Consider the following 20,445-nt stretch of genomic DNA (forward strand, 5'->3'; position numbering starts at 1 on the left):
GATGACGACTCCTCCTGAGGGTGGCGGCCCGCCCCCGGCGGGCCGAGAGCTCCACTAGATGGGGGACAGAGGGGACACAGTGTCACTGCGGCCTCACCCTGTGAATCACAGCCCCCAAATTTGTGCATAATCACACACAGGAACGTGCTGAGAAGGGACGAGGGCCCCCCAGCGAGCATCTGGCGAGGAAGCTGACCTGGACTGGGGATCCGGGAAGGCTTCCTGGAAGAGGTGACATATGGCTGAGCGCGAACGGTGAGCTAATCGTGAGCTAATAGGCTGGGGGGTGAGCATCCTAGGCAGAAGGAGGGCGCAAGCCCGAGGCCTGTGGCAGGAGGAAGCCTGCACATTCCAGGATAGGGGAGGAGGCAGCCAGGCGTGGGGATGCTGAGGCCCAGAAGGCAGCCTTGTCCTGGGAGCAAAGGACACCATGGGGGCCGTTAGGCAGAGGGGTGAATGGCCCCGTTTGGGCTGAAAAGACCCCAGCTGGGGTCAGGAGGTGAGGAATGGCAGGAGGACAGAAGCTGAGGCCAGGATGGGGAGCCGATGGAGGGCAAGGGGCGAAGTGAGGAGCAGGGGCCTGAGAACTGGGGACCACTGGGGACCAGGTGGCCCCCGCTGGCTGGGGCCTGAGTGCCTGAGTCTTGGCTGGGAGATGACTCGGGCCCAGTACTCAGGAACATTGGGGCTGGGGTCATGGAGCTGGGGAACCATCTAGGCCCCACAGAACGGCCACTAGGGCGGAGGAAGCTGTGGAGGAGAGAGGCAGGTGGGCCACGGACTCGAGAGGGCAGTGGGCGCTCACGGATGGGCGGGGCCCACGAGGCAGGGTCGGAGCCGTTACTGACAGTCATGGGGAGCACGCCCTGAGGGGCCCAGTGTCCTGGGAGCCCCGACGACGGCACCATGTATGGGCCTCTGGAGCCTGGGGCCCCTCCTGGGCAGAGCTGGGGGGTGGGCGGGCTGTTGGTGGTGCTCTGTTGTGGCGGGGCCCGGGGTGGGGGGCAGGAGGGCACCCGGGGCCCCTCCCGGCCTCTCGGGCCAGTGGGAAGTTCACAGGCTCCGTGTGAGCGGGAAGGGCCCCAGGGCTGTTGTCCAGCCTCCTGTGGAACCAAGGGCCCCAGCACTTCCCTTCCTGCCTCGGTGGCCGGGGTGTTGGAGGGCAGGAGCTTTTTGGGGTCACACAGCCATCCCCCTCGCGGTGCCAGGGGTTGGGTAACTCCAGGACTGGACTTCGTGACTCACTGAGCGTCACTGGGCGTCCTTGGGGCTAGCCTCATCCCATGTATTAGCTTCCTGGGGCCGCTGTCCCCCCACCCTGGCCGCTCGGAAGAACAGGACTTTATTCTCACGGTTCTGGAGACCCGACCCCGAGCTCAAGGTGTCAGCAGGACTGCACTCCCTCTGGAGGCTCCAGGGAGGCTCCTTCCAGCTCCCGGGGGCTCCCAGAGTCCCTGGGCTTGTGACGGCATCTCCTCAACCTCTGCCTCTGTGGTCACGTGGCCTCTTCTCCTCCTCAGTGTCCTGCAGGGACCCCAGGATGGCCGCGTGGGTGACCCAGCGTGGCCTCATCCCAGCGTCCTAGTGTAGTCACACCTGCAGCGCCTTTCCCACTGAAGGGGACGGTCCCCCAGTCCCAGGGGTTGGGACCTGAAGTGTGTGGGGCCCCGTTCACCCACGGCCAGACAGGAGGATAAGGGGCCTGCATGTCCACCCCGCTCAGGCCCACCAGCCTCTTTTTCGACGGGCCCGCTGGGCTCAGGGAGGGGTCCACTGGTGGGAGACTGGAGCCTGCGGGGCTTGTGCGGTGGTGGACGGACTTGTTCCAGAGGATCCACCGCCCTGCCCGGGAGGCGGTGCGTGTGGGCGGTGGGTCCTGGCAGCTCCACGGGCCACTTGGCGCTTTAGCTCCATGGTGCTCATTTCTCCCGGGTTACGGAGCCCCCGCAGGAGAGCCAGCCCGACCCCGCTCGCGGAGCTGCGGGGCCTGGCCTCACACCTGCCTGGCGGGGTCACCCCCACGGAGGCCGGAAGCTTGTGTGGCTCTTGCTGGTGGGGCTGGGGCGGAGGCGTCCAGACCCTGGGTCCGCGGTCTCACTTTCCTTGTGGGTTCTCCCTTTTGGAACAAGGTCCTTGAGCTGCAAGCCCCAAACTGGCTTTTCTCTTTTCCAACCCTAAATAAAAAGGTACTTCCACTTCTGAAGATGGGTTTCTTAGCGGACTCCCCGCGTTGCTTTCAGGGAACTCAGGTCCTCGGTGAAGGTTGTAATTATTTTGTTCCCAAAGGAAAGCGAAGGCCTATAATTCTGAGCCTGCTGTGGGAACTTAGGCCCCGTCCCGCCTCCCGGCTGCTGGCACCATCCCTGCCACCTCCTCCGGGCCGGGCCCTGCGTGCCTGGGAGGGCCGGGGGGCCAGGTGGGGTGCAGGTGGGCGAGGCAGGGGCAGCGGCTACGCAGTGCCCAGGAGACTCATGGGGTGTTTGCAGCTGCTCTTCCGGGCACCGGGTGCCTGGGGTGAGGGGACTTCTCCTGGTGGGGGGTGGGGGAAGGGGGCGTCCAGGCAGGTGCCCCTCCCCCGGTGAGATGCCTGGCCTGGCAGAAGAGCCCCGTTTGCCCTGGTTTTCATGGCTTCCATGCCACCCCAGCTCCAAATACTCAGCCCTGGCCCCACCCCGCCTCTGCACCCCTGGCCCGAACCCCAACCCAGAGGCCCAGGGCACTCGGGAAAGGACCCGCACTGCACCCCCGTGGAGGGGCCCTGCAGGCGGCCCCCCTTCTTCTGCGCTGCTACCCTGTCCGTTGCTTAGCCATCCTGCAGGGACACTGGTCGCCCCATAACTCAGGTGCAGTCTTACCGGACAAAGGCAGGACCACTCGCCAGAGCAACCAGTGAGCTCTGTCCTGGGCGTGTGTGTGTCACACGAGCTCGTGACTCCCTTCCATCCACGCAAATACTATGGCTTTTGGTGTTCGTACTGTCCCGTCCCTGGCGGGTAGCTCACCAGCACCCGCATCATCTCTGGCAACGGCCGTGCTCTGTGCCTGACGGGATTCCGGCTCGCGGTGGGCATTTCCCGTCCAGCCCTGGGGTCGGCCCTCCCCCAGGGGGTCCTGGGTCCTCTCCGGGGACAGATGTTGGCCACCCCTCCTGCCATGAGGGGCCCTGAGCTTCCCCGCTATTTCCCGGCTGTTTCTAGCCTCTGCCAATGACAGAGAGATCGTGACTTTGTGACTGATTTTTCTCATTTGGAATTTTTACTTCTTTAACTTTTATATTTGCATTTCTTCTCTCTTATGCTGAAAATCTTGGTTCTTTGTGAAACTCACGTCATTAGAGTTGACCTCTGAACAACACGGGCTTGACCTTCGCGGGTCTGCTTGTAGGCAGGTTTTTCTGAGAAATACACCGCAGTACCGTGAATGTGTAAGAGCAAATTTTTCTCTCCCTTCCAGTTTTCTTAATAACACTTCCTTTCGTCTAGCTGAGTTCGTTGTAAGACTAGAGCGGGTCATACGCACAACATACAACATACCTGTTCGGTGGCTGAGTCGTCGGTGGGGCTCCGATCCCCAGCAGGCTGTTGGTAGTTACATTTGGGGGGAGTCAGAGTTATACATGGAGTTTTGAGCGTACGGGGGGCCACACCCTAATCCCCGTTGTTATTCAAGGGTCACCTGTGTGAACTTTCCGTGTAAACGTTAGCGTGTGTATCGTATGTGGAATATTAAATGTACTATGCCGTGTGTTTGACATGTAATGTTCCAGCCACCTAATCTCCGTGGAACGTGTCATAGGTCATCATGTCAAAACAACGGAACCGCAGTGTCACCCGTGGGCGATTAGTGGGGACTCTGCAAGGTTTCCTTGTGGATCGTCTTGTCCCTGGGGTCTGGCCCTGCATGGCTGGGGGCCCTGATTCCCCTTCCAAAGTCATCCAGACAAATCCTCTCTCTCTGGTTGTTGTGAGCTCAAAACACAGAGTCGTTGATTTCAGTCTACTTTCCCCTTCTACATATTCCTGTCTTTGTACATTCTGGTGTGTGTTTCGTAGCTCTGTGCTCATTTCTGAGGGTCCCACGTCAAATCGATGCGACCAGGCCCACTTGGAGTACCGCACAGGGGTCAGCGTTGGCTCAGCGGTGGTTGATCCTCCTACGTTTGCGACATAAGCAGACACACACGTGAAGCCCCCCTCCCCGCTTAGGCTTGAGCGGCATCCCTAGTCCCCCGTGCCTCGCCTTCCCTCTGACCCACACCGAGAAGATGCTGGTGGCCATGGCCAGAGGCCATGGGCAGAGACCACGTCCTCGTCCTGGCAGAGCCCACGGGCACACCGCAGCTTGTTCATCAGCATCCTTACGGACTGCGGGCTGTCCGTGCTTTCCTCAGACAAGGCAGGCTATGAGCTGGGGGTGGGAGCAGTCACCAAGCAGGAAGGTGCCTGTGTCCTACAGGCCCTGGGGGACCTGAGACTCCGACCTGATCCAGCGGTGGGGCTGCAGGCTCCAGGGCAGGGAGGCCCCCGAGAACACAGGTTTTCCCTGGGTCCTGGCTCGTGGCACCGGGTGGCAAAGCCTCAGTGCCTGCCTCACTCCACGCCTGCTGGCCGCCGCCTCTTCCTCAAAGCCGTGGCTCTGTGTCCCCTCCTTGGGGAGGGTCTCCCAGAACTCCCCGTGCACAGCTGTGCCTGACAAGCCCCGCACGGCGTGCTCACCCCACACCCTGTTCTGTGTGCGGTCTCCCCGTCAGGTAAGTTCCGTGAGTTCAGACTGTGGCAGCAGGGGCCCGTGGCCCCAGGGGATGGGCCGTGGCTCCCCAGATGGGGACACTAGTTCATGGGGGGCACAGAGCCAGGGTTCACTCCCGGGCCGGGCTCTGCACTGTGCATCCAGCCTGCCAGGGGCTGCTGGGCGGCCCTGCCTTGGCCTTGGAGACGAGAGCCAGTTGCCTGCTATGTCCCTGCGCCCTCAGCATGGGGGAGATACTCCCCAGTTATGGCTGGAAGGGTAACTGGACGGGGGAGGCAGCCTGGGAAGAGGGTCTGGGGCAGGTGGGCAGGTTGGCATCTCCCCGAGGCACCTCTGGACTATGAACCCTGAGCTGGAGGCTCCCACGTCCACGTGGACAGGTCACGTGGATCACAGGCCCTCCCGGGGGCCCTCCCCGCACCGAGGGGGAGCACTGGCTGGGAGTCGGGCGCCTGGGCCTCTGGACCACGAGGTGTGGGCCGCCTGTCAACTTTGTGGGTATCCTGGGGAAACCTGACTCCCAACAGCTATCTTCCCATCCTGCGCTATGGAGGAGTTGGCATTTCCCATGCGGGCATTCCTGGGACTCGTCCCCTTCCAGTGGGCGTGACTGACCCTGATTCTGAAGGCCTCCTGCCGGCGTCTCTGAACTTCCCAAGGGAGACAGGGCTGCACCCCCATTTCCTTCCTGGGCCTGGGTCTGCAGTACGGTGTGGGTGTATGTGGCTACAGGAACCATGGGGACCAAACAGGTGGTGTAGGGCCTCGTCCTGCAGAGCGGGGTGCTCGGTCCACGACAGAGGCCACGCTGGTCTCAGCAGGGTTGAGGGTGTGGCCGTGCTTGGCCAAGAGCCAAGCTGGAGGGACAGGGCCCAGGGGCAGAGTGCCTGTGTGTGTGGCCCGTGGAAGGCCACGTGCTGTGGGGCTCTTGGGGCTGGGCATGGGGTCACAGGTCCAGGGTGGGAGCGTGAGTGGCCACTGCGTGGTGGACACTTATGAGGGGTGGGGTCGTGTGTGTCGGGCATCTGCGTGGCTCCTGGGGGCCCTGCACGTGTTCTGTGTCTGCGGATGGTGGCGCGGCGAGCAGCTGTGGGCCTTCGCCTTGCTGTGGGACGCGCGGGGGTTCCCGCTCCCGACGGGCCGCTATACCCATGCTACCATGTGCAGCTGGCTGCAGTTGGGTGAACAGGCCTTAAGTGCGGAGAGCCGCAGGTCTGGTCGCCCGTCTTGGGGCCTGAGCGCTGGCCGCTCGCGCCACGCTTCCCGCCCGATGCCCTCGCAGCCCAGGCCCTCCTGGTCACCGCCGTCTTCCCCGCAAGCCCCAACGGAGGACCCGGTCCCTGGGGCACCAGCGTCTAAGACGGGCAGCGCGGCCTCAGCCGATCTCGACTGCGGGGCCCGTGGTGGTGACCTCGGGGCCCCGTGGGGGACGCAGCTCCTGTGCGCTCCGCTGGGGCCCTGAGGGGCAGACGGGGGCAGGGGGCTGTCCGAGCGCTTGCATGGTGGGCGCGGGAGCCAGCGCCCTGCCCGGGGACACCAGGGAAGCCGTCCTCCCAGAGCAGGTGGGGCAGCCTGCTGGGCCGTTGGGCTGGTTCCCGGCCAGTAGGGCGTCTCCCTGCCCAGGAAGCCCCGGGAAAAACGAGCTTTTCTCGCACAGAGGCCGGAGCCTGTGTGGTGACCTCACCTTTGCCATTGTTTCCAAGTCGGGGCGGGGGGGTGGTGGTAGGAGGGACAGCAGGGGGCTGGGCTGCTCTGGGACTGGGCGTCCGGGCCCGCGGCGGGGGGAGGAAAGAAGCTTATGCTGAGGGGTTTCCTGGCTGGGGTGACAGCAGAGCAGGGGACCCGCCCGGCCGTCTCCAGATTTCTAGGAACACCTGCTCTTCTCATGGAGGCCCAGCCAAGCCGGGGGGCTTCCAGGAGCCGCTGTCCCCCGCGGTAGACACCGAGAGACGACCAGCCCTCCTCAGGTCGCTCGAATCCCGTGTTTGTAAGGAGGTTGGCGGCTGAAGGATGTGTACGGACGGCTCGAAAGGTCGGTCGTGGAGCGGGGCGTGGGCAGTTTTAATGATCTCCGGGGGCCGAGTGGCGTGAAGTGTGCTTGCCTTTGATGGGAGCCCCTGAAACACTCAATGGAAAGGGGTGACCGGTGGATTCTGGGTGGCGCTGACCCTTCGCCCCCCGGCAGGTCCCCCTGTGATGGGCTGTGACCTCCCCGGACCCCGACGCCCTTCCTCACCTCTCCTCACTGCTTCTCCCCTGCACTCAGCTCCCCGCGATCGTGGAGGGATTGTGGAGGTGGGGCTGCCGACCCCAGCTGGACCCCTCCTGGAACGGGAACAGTCTGGGGGTCCCAGCTGCGTCCCCGCAGGGAGAGGTGAACAGGAATGGGTTTGTGTGCCCGGCTACAATCTGGTGCGTGTTTCTCAGGAAGGAATTGCTCCTCCAGTCGCTGGGAGTCTGCCATCCTCAGCAGTGCAGGGCCAGAGTGGGGGCGGGTGTGGGGAGCAGGGGCGGGGGCTCCATCCAGCCCCCCGTCCAGTCCACGCACAATGGCCGTCTCCCTCACCCAGCTTCCCTGAGACTTCCCCCAGCAGAGCTTACCCAGCGACAGCAGGTCACGTTCTTCTGGGGCACACTTCCTCGGGGACCCCGAGTCAGGGCCTCTGCCTGGCCAGGGAAGGGACTGTGCCCCAGGGCAGGGCAGAAACCTCTGCCCGCTGAGTGTATGTTGCTCAGGCCTCGTCCCTCGCGGGCCAGGGGACCGTAGAGCCTGTCTGGACACAGCCAGCCTTCCCTGCAGGGCTTGTGGTTGGGGCCGGGGTGGGTGGTCAGGCCTGGACTTGGGGCGGACTGTTCCCAGCAGAGGCACCTGTCACCTGGGAGCCCCTCACTCCTGGTGCTCAGCCTGCTGTCCAGCCACACTGCGGGGGTGGGGGGGGTTCCACGACCAGGGAAGCCTATGGCCTGATGGGGTCCCCTTCTCAGGCCTCTGAAAGACCAGGCTGCCCCTTGGGGACACCTCGATTCCAGACATCTGTTCTCCAGGACGGAGGGAGGGACTCTGTGTTTGGAGTTGCCCAGTCTGTGGTGCTTTGTTCTGGCCGCCCTGGGACATGGGTTTGCAGCCTGGTATCGAAGCTGGCTGAGTGACCTTGGGCAGGGTCTGGAGCCCCTCTAGCCTCAGCCCCTTGGGGTGATGGCACCCCCGGGGTTGTCAAAATAGAAATAACCCAGGGAAGCTGCCCCCGGTCCGCCCCCCCAGACCACCAGGGCCGTGGTCATCACTGTCCTCTCTCTGTGCCCACTGCCCCTCCTGCCCCCCTGGGACCTGCTGCTCCCACCCCCTGAGACCCCGGGGCAGGGTGAGTGTGGCTTGCTGCGGCCACTGAGGGGGCCTTTCCGGCTCGTTGGAATCCTGGCCATTCTGGACAGAGGAGGATGGGCAGTCCCTCCTTCCCCCTCCCAGCCAGACCGCTCACCGGTGGGCTGCTTGCTCTCAGGCCTCAGCCCCGGGGTCTTTCCTGGGCCCCCAGGAACCTGATGGTGGGTCCGGGCCTGAGCAGGCAGTGAGCCCCCGCCTCGGTGACACTGCAGGGCGGGGCCATCCACCATGTCCACCCTGTCCCACGGCCAGCAGCTCTGCGTGGGGAGGTCGGTGCCTTGCCCCCTCCACCCAGCCTCATCCCTGCGGCTGCTTGGGCCCCAGCTCCTTCCAGCCACCTGATTGTACCACCTGTCTCCCTCCAGGCCAGCCCCCTGGGCAGGTGTGGCGGGCACAGGGCTGGCCTGGGGACCTGACCCCTGCTCAGGCACTGGGCTAGCAAGGGGGGAGCCCGGTGCTGGTGGAGGAGCGGCAGGGGCGGGCGGGAGACACGCGGGTTTCTCTATCTCCAGGGGTTTTATTCTGCGTAAATGGAAAAAGGCTCTGATTCTCGGTTCACACGAGAATAAGGCGTTCCTGAACATAATTTCATTTAAGTTTTATTTGTACCGGCGTTATGTATGTTCAACTTGTAAAGGCCCACTAGTGATAGAAAGTGTGTAATGAGAGAATTCATCTCCATAGTCCGAAATGAGGCACTTTCCTGCTGTTTCTTATTCCATGATTTTTCAATTGAGGCGCCGTTCGCGGACATTTTTTCCTGTAGAAAATGAAGACGGAGCAATCGTAGAAGCCCCCGCCCCCCTGGCACGCACACACACAAGCACCAGGTGGGGGCTGAATCGAGACTCGGTGTGGACATGGGAATTCACAGCGTGTCCACACGGATCACCAGGACTGTTCTCTGGGAATTGAATTTGCCTCATTTTGGGGCTGCCTAGTTTTTATATTCTTACCATTTATTTGTGCCCAGATCAGGGACATCAAATCTCCCAGTGCTTTCAGACATGCATGCCATCACTGTGTGAACAAACTTCCCCCGAACACAGCCGCTTCAGACGTCGCGGGCGCCGCATTTCTTCCGATTCTGTGGGGTCCTGGCCACGCCGGGCGCCGGGCCGTGGACTCCTCTGCTGTGGCCACTTCTGCGTGGTGCCCCACCCTCGGACTGCGCATGGCTGTGCACGCTCTGTCTCTCTCTGTTCCTCTGTCTCTCGCTCTCTCTCTCGCTCTCTCTCTCTCTCTCGCAGGCGCACCAGGGCCCCTCCGCGTGGCAGTCTGCGCTTCCTCCCAGCACGGTGGTCTCGACAATCGGGACCTCGTCGCGGCCGCTCCGTCCTGGGGGCTGAGCCAGGACAGGCTCATTGTCACCTCTGCTCCTTGTGGTGGCCTCAGGGCACCCCGGGTGGGGGGACACCATGCCTTCTGGTGGGAAGAGCCACGGGATTGCAGTCATTGGCGCTCTGTGGCGCCCCCTTTCCTGGAGCCCCTGTCTGGCCGGACCGGCCTCTGGCTGCCCCCCCCCCCCCCCCCCCCGCCGCCAGGAGCCTCCTGTGACCCAGTGACCCTGCAGACCTGCATGTCTCCCTCCACCCCTGACTAATGGGCAAGTGGGGAGTTGTGGCAGAGAATGCTCCCCCTTAGGCTGCTGGCCTTGGGCGGGCTCCCCTCCTGCAGGCTTGGCTGCTGTCTGGTGTTGAGATATAGCCTGAGGTGCCCATGTGCCCCTGCGGCCAGGGCCGCCTGCTCAGGGACGGCTCTCTGGGGACCTGGGTGGTCACATGGGAGGTGGGGACGCATCGAGAAGCAGGGCTGAAGCTTGACTTCCCACCAGCCTGGGGAAGGTTTTTTATTCGAGGGTCTGCCCCCCGACCCCAGAGGGTTCCCCCAAACCCGGAGGGCGTGTCTCTCCAGAAGGCATCAGTCACACACCCTGATGGTAGCACGTTGGGGTTCCTGAAGCTGTGAGCCCCAGGGCCATGTGCACAGCCATTAGCTTCCCCAGCCCCCCAGGCCGTGAGCAGCCGGAAGGATCTAGAACAGTAGGCCTCCCCTCAGCACCCCTGTGTGCTTCACGGAGAGCCCCGTGGTCTGGGCTTCCAATTAGTCAAGGGTCCTGTGCCTTTTTCTGGGAAATTCAGGGTCCCTGGGAGGTGGGATGGACACGGGTGGGGTGCAGGGTCGGGAGACCCCACCCAGGAGGCACAGCGGGCACCAGGGAGGTGGGACTCCTGGGGTGGTGAGGGCCACTGGGAGCTGGGGGTCCTTGGGGATCCCTAGCGAGGCAGAGCCTGAGAAACATGGCTCACAGACCCGCAATGGGTGCTCTGACCCAGTGCTTGGGCCCTCAGCACCTGACCCCGAGGTAACCTCTTTCCCGTTCTGCTTCCGTCAAGGTCATCGACGATGAGAGCACAGCTGTTCTGGAGCTTCCGACTTTGTGGGTGCCCTCTAAGTCCCCCATTCCGTCTGAGGGACCCTGCGTGCCTTCTGGCCAGCTGTGTGCAGAACATGCCCGGCCCGGGGAGGCTGCCTGCTCGCGGTTCCGCAGAGAGGAGTTGTGTCCAGCCCGGAGGACGGCCCCCACTAGCAGAGCGGTTCCTCTCCACTGAATGTATTTATTCCCCTCACTCAGACTTCAGTTCTTCTGGTTTATGAAATTCCAGGAGCCCAGCCTCACGCCGCTGCTGCCGACTCGTCCGCGCCCGCGGGGGCGCCACGGAGTGGGGGCGGGGCACCCCGCGTCGGGCATCTGGGGCCAGGCCCAGCACGGGGTCTCTGTGCACTTGAGAACCGGGGGCCCTGCCTCCCCCATGTCCCTCCCAAAGCCAGGGTCCCGCCGGGTGCCCAGCACCTGCCCTCAGGGGCCGCCGTGCCCCCCCCACAGCTGGGCGGCTCCCCAGGCTGTGGGCCTGGGGCGGGTGCCGCTCTGGGAACGTTCAGACTTCCACAGGAAAGCAACCTGGCCCCGTGTTTGTAAGAGTGGGCTCCTCTCTCCTTTCTGTCACTTTGAAGACCAAAAAGAGAAAGAAACAGAAAATGGGTTCTGCTCTTTCTTTGTTTAAACATGAGCGAGAGTGAAGGGAGGTCTGTGTTGAGGCTGCGCTGGGGCGCTCTCATTGCGTCGCGGGAGGACGGGCCTGTGGAGGGACGCGGCAGCTTTGAGAAGCAGAGGGCCCCGGGGAGGAGGATGGGGGGCCGCATCCCCTCCCCACCTGCTCCCTGCGGCTGCCCTGGGTGGGGCAGCAAGTCTGCAAACGGGGTGGCCTTGTTCTCCTGCCAGTGACACCTGCCGTCTCCTGGTTTCCTGGCTTGCTCACTCGAGCTGAGGGGCATCCCAGAGAGGACGGTGGCAGCTTGGCCTGTCCCTGGTCTTACCAGAGCATTTTAAGGGCCTCGCCGCCCCAGCTGGACTGCTCGTGGCCAGGCTGGGAGTGTGCGCGGGTGGGGGGCATCTTCTGGTGCTCTCAGGACAGAAGAGGGCAGGACTCCCCTCCCCCGTGGTGCCCGTGGTTCTGGCCCTGACTCTTCCAAGTTGGGGGGGGGGTGTCACAGCAGAGCCAGAATCCCACCGGAATGAAATCCTCGGGAGGAGCTGTTCTAGTCCGGGCCCCTCCAGCCCTCCACCCCCAGGGTCCACTGCTGGGAGGAAGACCTCACATGAGTCCAGCAGGGCGGCGGGGCGGGGGTGTGCTTTGGAGGACGGAGAGATGGTGCCATCCTCCCCTTCCCTCCCCCCCCAGAAGCCCCCTCCCTGCCCTCGCTCCATGGGTCCAGCAGAGCCCAGGCCCTCTGTGCTCACAGCTGCCCTAAGGCCCTGAGCCCAGCCCTTGGGTGCCCACTGTGAGGTAACACCTGGATTGGGGGGCGGGGGCAGTACCAAGGCAGAGAGGGAGTGTTCTTGGGAAGCTAGGCATGGCTCCTTGGAGAAGCACGTGTCTCAAGCGGAATGGTGGGGACTCAGGGTCCCTGAGCTGGACGGCCACACGCAGCCCTGGACTGGGCACTTTCACCGCTAACTGCCTGGCCCAGGATCCCAGCCCAGGGCCTGCGGGTCAGAGCGGCAAAACCAGCCCCCATGGTCAGGTGTGGGGATGACCGCTAATGTGGGGGTTTGCATCTGGGCACCCTTGCCCCAAACTCCAGAGCCCAGTGAGGGCCCCTGCAGGAGACACAGGCCGGTGCCCTCCTCCCAGCGGGAACCTTGCAGGCTGCAGCCTGGCCCCAAGACAGCCCTCAGGCTGGGGCTCCCCGGTCCCTCGTCTGCCCTGTGCCCCATGGCCCAATGCCACCTAGTGCTGCCTGTGGCCTGGGGTCTCCACCACGTGTCCCGCGGCCCGCTGGCTTGGGTGCCCAGGACTGTGTGGCACCCCAGGCTGCCGGCCAGAGGGCCTGGATGAGAGCCAGCCTCACTCCCCTCCCCACCTCTACCGCAGCTGGGGTGCACTGGTCTCTGGCCATGCAGGGGCAGCAGTTCTAACTAAAAGGAAAGACAGCTTTTTTTTTTTTTTTTTTTTTGTCTTTGTGGCTGTTTCTTTTAAGCAGAAAATTAACCACGTTTTCTTGTCAGTTTGATTTCACAGTAGCCACACCTCGCCTGTCTGTGCGACAGTCGTTCCTCCCAGGAACTGGGGGGCTGGTCCCTGGCGACACCTGGGTGCCCAGTAATCTGGTACCCTGCCACCCCCTGGATGTGAGGGATGGGGGACAAAGGCAGCAGGCAGAGGGTGGGCTTCCCAGGGAGGAGGAGTGCTCTGGGGAGAGGTGCTGGGCGCTGGCTGGGGAAGGTTCAGCGGAGGAGGAAGGCTCCTGCCAGCTTGGGAGGGGCTGCGGGGGACGCCTTCTGCACAGAGGGACCCCACCCAGGAGCATGGCCTGGGCGGGAGCGGCCAGCCTGCTCAGGGTGATGAGGTCCTGGGTGTAGATGGGGTGTGCAGCAGTGTGAGGCTGGGGGCATCAGGGAGGCCAACGGGAGCCATCCTGGGGCCCTGCCCGCTCTGGGTCCTGGCCTCTCTTGCATCCCACCTGCGGGAGCTGGTCCAGCCAGGTGACCGTTTCTGCCCATCTCCTCGCTGCCAGAGGCCTCAGTCCCCAGCTGCCACCCATGGTCTGGACAGCGCTGCAGGAACTGCCACCAGGGCTGAGCCCACGTGGGCTCTCGGGGCCAGGGCCTGGGGTATCCTTAGCACCGGCGTTTCTGGGCTGAACCCGTGTTGAGGAGAAGGACAGTGGAGGCCCACAGCCCACAGCTTATAGGGGCCTGGCTCCCACCTGACACCCTGGGGTGACAGACATTCAGTGTCTCTCCAGACCAGCCAATCAGGGCAGAGGGACACTGCTGCTGGCTGTGGGGGGGTCTGAGGAGGGGCTGGTGGTGGGTCTAAGGACTGGAGGGGCTTCCTCTACTATAGAAGGGGCCCTCGGATGGAGGAGGGAGACCCAGACTTGCAGAGCAGCCCCGGAAACCAGCGTCCTATGCTGGTCCCTGCAACAGGCAATGTGGGGGTGCTACCCCATTGTTTAGTTGGGGAGCCAACGCCTGGAGAGGGCATGACTCAGGGTACTGCTGAAGGGACTTGGGACCTGAGGCTTAGGCTCATCCTGCCCCTGCCAGGGAGACCGACCCCCTCTTCCAGCCCTCGGACCCCATGGGCTCATGACCTGGCCATATGGGGCCGTGTGAGGCTGCCTAAGGGCCTGGGCCTCGGGCAGCCTGGGCTTCACGATGGGGGCAGGGCCTGGGCCACAGACGTGGTGGGTTGGGGGGAGCTGGGCCCTAGGACAGCTGGCTTCTGCTCCCCCGTAAAGTGCAGGAATCCGTCACATGTGTCCTGCTCGGCTGCTCTTGGGGGCAGTGGGGGTGGGGGAGAGGAGATACATATCAAGTCCTCGCTGTGGCCGAGGGTCTTTGCCATGCAAGGGACCTGCAAGTGACCACAAGTGCCCACATTTTCCAGCTGGTTCCCCATCCCCTGTCTGCCAGATTGAAGGACCCCAAAGCCCTGGACACTCGGGATCCTGCAGAGGTGGCCACCTCCCCCACCACCCCTCCCCCCACCATGCCAGGGTATGGGGGGGAGGGGTACCAGTTGGTACCCTCCCCCTTCTGCAAGGGTTCTGCTTCCCTCATCCTAAAATAACCACTTTGGGTGGAAGAAAATTAGTAAAATAAACGTAGAAAAGAAAATAAAAATCTCATGCAGTTCCCCTCCCCCCTTCCTCACCTGACGGGCCTTCTGCACACTTCTCCCTGGGGGGCCTTTCTGGGCACTGGTAGGTGTCGGCCCTCGGCCTCCCGCCACCCAGGAGGTTCTGTTCACCTTCCCAGGGCACGCACATCCTGGGGGCTCACCCCCTTTCTGCCTTCGGCCCGGGGTGTGTGCCGCGGGCATCTCGACCCCCTTGACGCTGTGGGGCAGCTATCAGCCGGCCTGAGGCCGGGGCCTGTGTGGCCTTTCTGGGTTCTGGGTCCTGGAGTCCTGGGTCCAGTCAGTGACTTGTCACCAGGGCCGCCTCCTTGCTGCGCCACCCGCAAGGGCACCCTTCGCAGCCCCACCTGTGGCCAGAGCAGGCCTCCTCACCCTGGAGAGCAGAGATCAGAGTGGAAGGCCCTCAGGCCTCTGGCAGGGCGGCCAGCACCCTCGACCCTGTGCTTTCACGGACTGGACATCCCTGACCACGTGAGGGAGGCAGGGCAGGGGGCTCCCCTCCCTCCTCGGTGGGGCTGAGGGCAGGGACCCAGGGGCCCCAAACCTGAGTGCAGCCTAAGGAGCCTGAAGGGGGGTCAGGGATCAGGGTCCTCATCTTGCTGACAAGGAGGCTGAGGCTAGGCTGAGGCCCGTCCTGGGGGAGGGGCCTGCCGGATTGAAGGACCCCAAAGCCCTGGACACTGGGTGGTTGAGACAGAGAGAGAATGAGCCTGGTACCTCGTCTTATGCTCTTATGCTAACCCCACCATGGGGCCCCCACCCTCACAACCTCATCTAAATGGAACTGCTTCCCTGAGGCCCATCTCCAAAAAAAAAAAATGCCAGCCCATCAGGGGTTACGCTTCAACCCCTGGATTTGGATTTTGGGGGGAAACAAACATCCAGTCCTTATCAGGGCAGGGGTGTCGACAGGCAGAGGGCATCCTGACCAGCTAGGTGTGAGCTGGGCCTCAGGGAACAGCTAGGAATGCAGACAGGAGGAGGGAGCCAGGAGGGCCAGGAGCAGACATGCCCCCCGCCCCACGCGCAGGGCACCGGGGAGCGCTGAGGGTGGGGCCCAGGATGGGGGCCTGCAGAAGGGGGTGAGGGGCCGTGGACGGGTGTGGGCAGCACCAGGGGTGGTGCAGGCTGGGGGCTCGGGGAGCACAGGGGAGAGCCTGAGCCCCTCACGGTGGGAGTGGCACTCCGTGGGCTGCAGACCACCATGGGGATGGAGGAGAGCCGTGGCTGGGCTGCTTGGTCCTGCACTGGGCCTCAGCAGGAGGGGACCGTCCCCCACGAGGAAGAAGGCTGGGGGCAGCTGGGTCCTGCTTCAGGGGGTCCCTCAGGCCCTGCCCAAACCACCAGCTCCCATCAGCTCCCTCCCCTCTCCCTCACTCCCACCACTTGCGGTTCCGCTGGGGACCGGTGTCCAGGACCGGCACCCATGTGGCAGCAGGAAGGGGAGAATTTAGGGCCAACTGCTGTGATAGGGTCCCAGACCCCAGGTCCCTAATCTGGATTCAGTTTCAAGCCTGAGGCTCCTAATGGCTATTTGTCACAGAGAGAATGGTCGTAATGATTTGTTTGAGCAATTCACTGCGTATTTTTAGGGTATGATGGTTTTGCAACAGAGACACGCACGAGAGTCTGGGGAGCCCTTCAGACCACCCGCCCCGCCCCCCAGGGAGACAGGGAAGAGGTTCTCTCAAAAACACGCTTACTGAGAGGCAGCGGACATGGCTTCAGGCCTCTTGTTCACTGTGTGCAGTGCAGTGATTTCTAGAATATTCTAGAACACGCCCATCGGCCCCCGACAGCCGTCCCCCAGCCCCTGGCAATCTGTTTCTCGGGGGTTGTCTGTTGTGGGCTGTTCGTGCAGATGGAGTCCTACACTTTGTGGACTGTGTCTGGCTTCCTTCACGGAGCGCAGCGTCTCCGACGACCGTGTGCCTGGTAGCACCTGTCCGCGCTTCCTTCCGTCTCCCGCGAGTCTTCGTCCATCCGTGTGAGCGCCACGTTTTCTTCACGCAGCTTTCTCTCGGCGGGCATCGGCTGTGTCTGTCTGGCCGCCAGGAGCAAGCAGCAACTCCGTGTGGGCCTCAGGGTCGGGAGACTGCATCCTTCTCGTGACAGTGTCGTGACGGATTTGCAATCTCAGGGGATCCGCTGTGACCTTGAAGAGCAGGCACTGAGTGAGACCCTGGCTTCTGGCCTGGGGCCCGGCTCCCCGACCCGGCAGGATGCGGGCCTCCCCCCCACCCGCCAGAGAGCTCCTGAGAGGGTAGCCGGCGGGGCTGGGACTCCAGGCGGGGGTGGGAGTGGGGCACAGGCAGAACCCAAGCGCTCCTCGGTCACACAGTTCAAGCTGCCTTTCTGGTCACACGTCTCCCTTGGGGATGGTCCCTAACCAGCGGTGCCCATAGGATGAGTTGAGGTCCGCCGGTCCATCACGACTGTTCCGCTGAGGCTGGAGAGGAAAGTGATGAGGCGTTCGGGCAACCACCTGTAGCCTGTCCCCAGCCCCACTGGCCTGGCCACTCAGCGTCACGCCCCAGAAGCCCCAAGCCCCCGTGGGATGCTCCTTCAGGCAAGAGCTGGGTCCACCCCACCGGCGCCTGATCCCTTGACCTGGCGCTCCGGTCACCAGCCTCCCTGGCTGAGCCCGCTGTGTTTCCGGGCCCACCCATGTCCCCACCGCCATCTCGCAGTGGGGAATAAAACTCTCAGTGACCTAGCATGTGGCTTTGGCAGGACGTGGAGGGCACGCCCAGGCGGACGAGTGCTCCCCGGCCTGTGGTCTTAGTATGGGGCCTTGGTTTTTGCATCAGGCTGTGTTCTCGGGGCAGCAAACTGGGGCCTCAGAGCTCTGTCCAGACGGGTCACACAGCGAGCAAGCGAGCCCCCGCCGGCTGACGCACTCCCCACAAACAGCCGTCACTCAGCTTAGTTCTAGAGGAATCCTTGCTTTCTGATTCACATATTGTGCCTTTTTTCCTTGAAATATTTGATGTGTTCCATTCCAACTTTAAACACATTAGCTCTGAAGTAGACTAATCATTTAGCTTGTTAAACTGAATTTGGCTCTGAGATTTTAAAATGGAAAAAAAATCCTGCCAGAGCTATACATCTAAACAGACAGCACGGATGGTCGTTCACAAGCAAATGTATCTCTTTCTCCAGGGATCTGTGGTTGGGTTAGTATTTACTGGGAGTGGAGAGTGTTTCACCCGCCAGGGCGATATCCAGCCTATGCGACAGATGTTAAACATCGCTGCAGAAACGCCAATACCTTGTTTCTTTTCAGAAATGAGCTTTTTGAAAGCAATGCTGAGATTAAACCACACGTGCATTCAGAATGAAAAGCATTAACGAAGAATTTCAGATCTGCAAAGCTGGGAATGGAACGTTCTGGGCGTGTCCCAGAGGGGGCTGTTGGCGGTTGCCGCATGCTTGCATGCACGTGTCAACACGGACTGCACCTTCTTCGCCATCCTGCTTCCGGTGTCCTCTGTCCCGTGGTTGTCACTGGCCGTGGGCAGTGGCCCTGGGACGTGTCGAGGGCTTGGCGGTCCCCAGGTCCCGCGCTGCTCCCTGGGGAGGAGGGGGCTTTGGCAGCCTGGGGACAGTTGTTTTCATAATTAATAGACTTTAAATGAACCTTATATTTTAGCGTAGCTTTGGGTTTACAGGATAGTTAGGCAGATAGTAGAGTTTCCTCCTCACAGGACTCGGCTTCCCTCCCTGTTCTTCACGCCTTGCATGAGTGTGCTACTTTGTTGCAATCGACGAGCCAGTACTGAGACATTATTCTGGATAATGTGCACGGTTTACACTAGGGTCACTGTGCAAAGCCATCTGTTCTGTGGGTTTTGACAAATGCATGTGACATAATCCACCATGATGGTGTCCCGTGGGATCGTTTCACTGCCCTGAAAACCCCCTTCGCTCCACCTGTTCATTAATGTTTTAAAGGAATAAAGACACACGTGCTCACAAATGAAAGCAGTTACTTGGCAATAATTATCAAAACGCTAGAAGCAGACGTGTGATGTGGTGATGGGCGTGCTCCTGGCAGGCGAGAGGCGCCGTGGTTTTGAGGTTGTGGAAAGCGTGGACTTTTGAAGTGTCTGCCACACGTGGACCACGATACAGACGCATCTGTGCTTTCGGTGAGGGACAAAATCCCCAGGACCTCGGACATCCCAGTAGAAGGAAACGCTAAATTTCAGTTGGAGGTTAGTGCAAATAAAGATGTCATTTTCTCCCGTCTAAGTTCACGGACCCCCTGAATTAAGGATCCCTGATTTAGAAAAAAAACACTGAACACTTGGAAAGTCAGAAGAACACAGGCCAATGGGAATAGAGAATGGGTTTTCAAAACCAAATCCGTTGTTTTTGAACTCTGCGCCATGACGGCAGCCGAGTGCACTCAGCCCTGCTGTGGTACCGCAGACGCTTGCCTCGGGGACCTCACGTGGACCAGAGGCGGGTTCATCACGGGAGTCCATGAGGCTCCGCAAGAGTGAGTGTAATCAGCTCCCTCCTCAGAACAGGTGCGGAGGCTGCGTTTCAATGTCTTCCCGGGACCGCGGCAGCTCCCTGAGCCCCGGGGGAGCCCTGCGTCCAGCCTGCAAAGGGTCCCTGCAGGCTGGAGGCCCAAGACCTTTGTGCACCTGCACCCGGGGTCATCTCCACGCGGATTCCTCCTGAATGAACGACGCTGTGCAAACTGTTGAGTGCGGTGTTGAGGACGAGCCGGGCAGAGCAGGTATGGCCTGGCCTGGGCCTGGCTCCCGTCGTGGTTGCCCCAGGCCTTGGGACATATGTGCTGCCCGGAGGGACGCTCAGGCCCCGAGGAGGGGAGAGCATCACCCTGGGGGCTGTAGGGAGAGGCCTCCTGCAGGCGGGGCTCCGTGGGCCACAAAGCACAGAGCCCCTTGCAGTGTGGCCCTGTGTGCACAGCGCTGTCATGGTCGGCCTCAGCCCTGGGCCGGAGCAGCCGCTCAGGGTCCCCACTCATTGCCCCCTTGCTAGGCCCTCCCTGGCTTGCCATCCCCCCCAGGTGCCCGGGCCTCCCACTGTCCCCCTGCCGTGCCCACACATGCCATTTTCTTCCCCACTTGTTGTGACCTCGTTCCTTGGGGCCAACGCCCTTCTCTGCCCTTGGACCCCAGAGCAGGCACCCTGTCCACCATCGATCCCTCCCTCCCTCCCTCCCTGGAGGCCGAGGGCCGGTCTGGCTGGTGGGTCAGGTGGAGTCGCTCCCAAGTCGCTAGTCCAAGTGGGCACCTGGTGGTGGGGAGGATGGGCAGCCTGTTCAGTCAGGCTAGGACTTGAATGTCCCCTTGCACCCCTGGGGCTCAGCCTCTGGCCATCCCTATTCCTTCCGTGGTGTCTGCACCCCCACGTGGGGCCTGGTTCTGAGCCAAGGCGCGAGTCGGGCAGGGTGTGCTGGAGACCTCCCTGCAGGAAGGACAGTGGTCGGCTGCGCCTGCCCCAGCTTTGCAGCCAAGCACCCACCTGCCCCCCGTCCATGCCCTGGCCCCCGTGCCCCACAAAGAGCCCCAAAGGAAGGCCCTGGCACACTCAGTCCTACCTGTTGGCTGGCACGTGGCCTAAGCTGTCCAGGCCTCTGGCAGAGGGACTTGTCTGTGTCGGGGTCATTCCTGGGCCAGGGACTGGGCAGAGCTTCACCCGGTAGGCGCGACAGCTCAGGGCGGTCATGCGCCTCCCTGGGCGCCCTCCTGCCCCGGGAGTCAAGCTCCAGGATGATTTGGTGAAGCTGCTCAGAGCCAGGCAACCCACTTCTGACCTGCCAGGTGACTCTCCCCGCCCCGTGTCTGCCCAGTGTCCTGTGTCGGGCGCAAGGACAACAGTGTGCAAAGGCGGACCTGTGCTCTGCTCAGGGAGCCGTTTCCTGGGGAATGAAAAGCTCTGTTGACAGCATTTGCCAGTTTCCATGGCGTAAATACTCCCGGCACGGCCGGGTCCCAGCTGCCCGTCATCACGGAGCACCCGTGTGTTCCGCTCCGCTCCGTGAGCCCGCTCCCTGCCGTGTGACCTCACGTGGTGACACACGCCGTCTCCAGTCCCCACACCAGCCCATCTCCCAGTAGGGAAGCA

At 62.5% G+C, this 20,445-nt stretch overlaps 1 protein-coding gene across 4 annotated transcripts in view; it reads left to right on the top strand.

Moving 5' to 3' along the window:
• Positions 1–18,307, top strand: part of PWWP2B (PWWP domain containing 2B) — a 32,289-nt gene extending 13,982 nt beyond the window's left edge. For 3 of the 4 annotated variants that reach the window (XM_045879111.3, XM_054508477.2, XM_064595488.1), the window contains exon 3: positions 10,528–18,307. The gene's annotated coding sequence lies outside the window, so the exon portion shown is untranslated. Of the gene's footprint in view, positions 1–140; positions 256–10,527 lie in introns of all 4 variants that reach the window. The other variant, XR_008506410.2, reaches the window with a different exon arrangement.
• The last annotated feature ends 2,138 nt before the right edge of the window (positions 18,308–20,445 follow it).

This window comes from Mirounga angustirostris, unplaced genomic scaffold (assembly GCF_029215605.1).
Source record: "Mirounga angustirostris isolate CCGP_5_RB_7025 unplaced genomic scaffold, mMirAng1.0.hap1 SCAF_6, whole genome shotgun sequence".
Lineage (NCBI taxonomy): Eukaryota > Metazoa > Chordata > Mammalia > Carnivora > Phocidae > Mirounga > Mirounga angustirostris.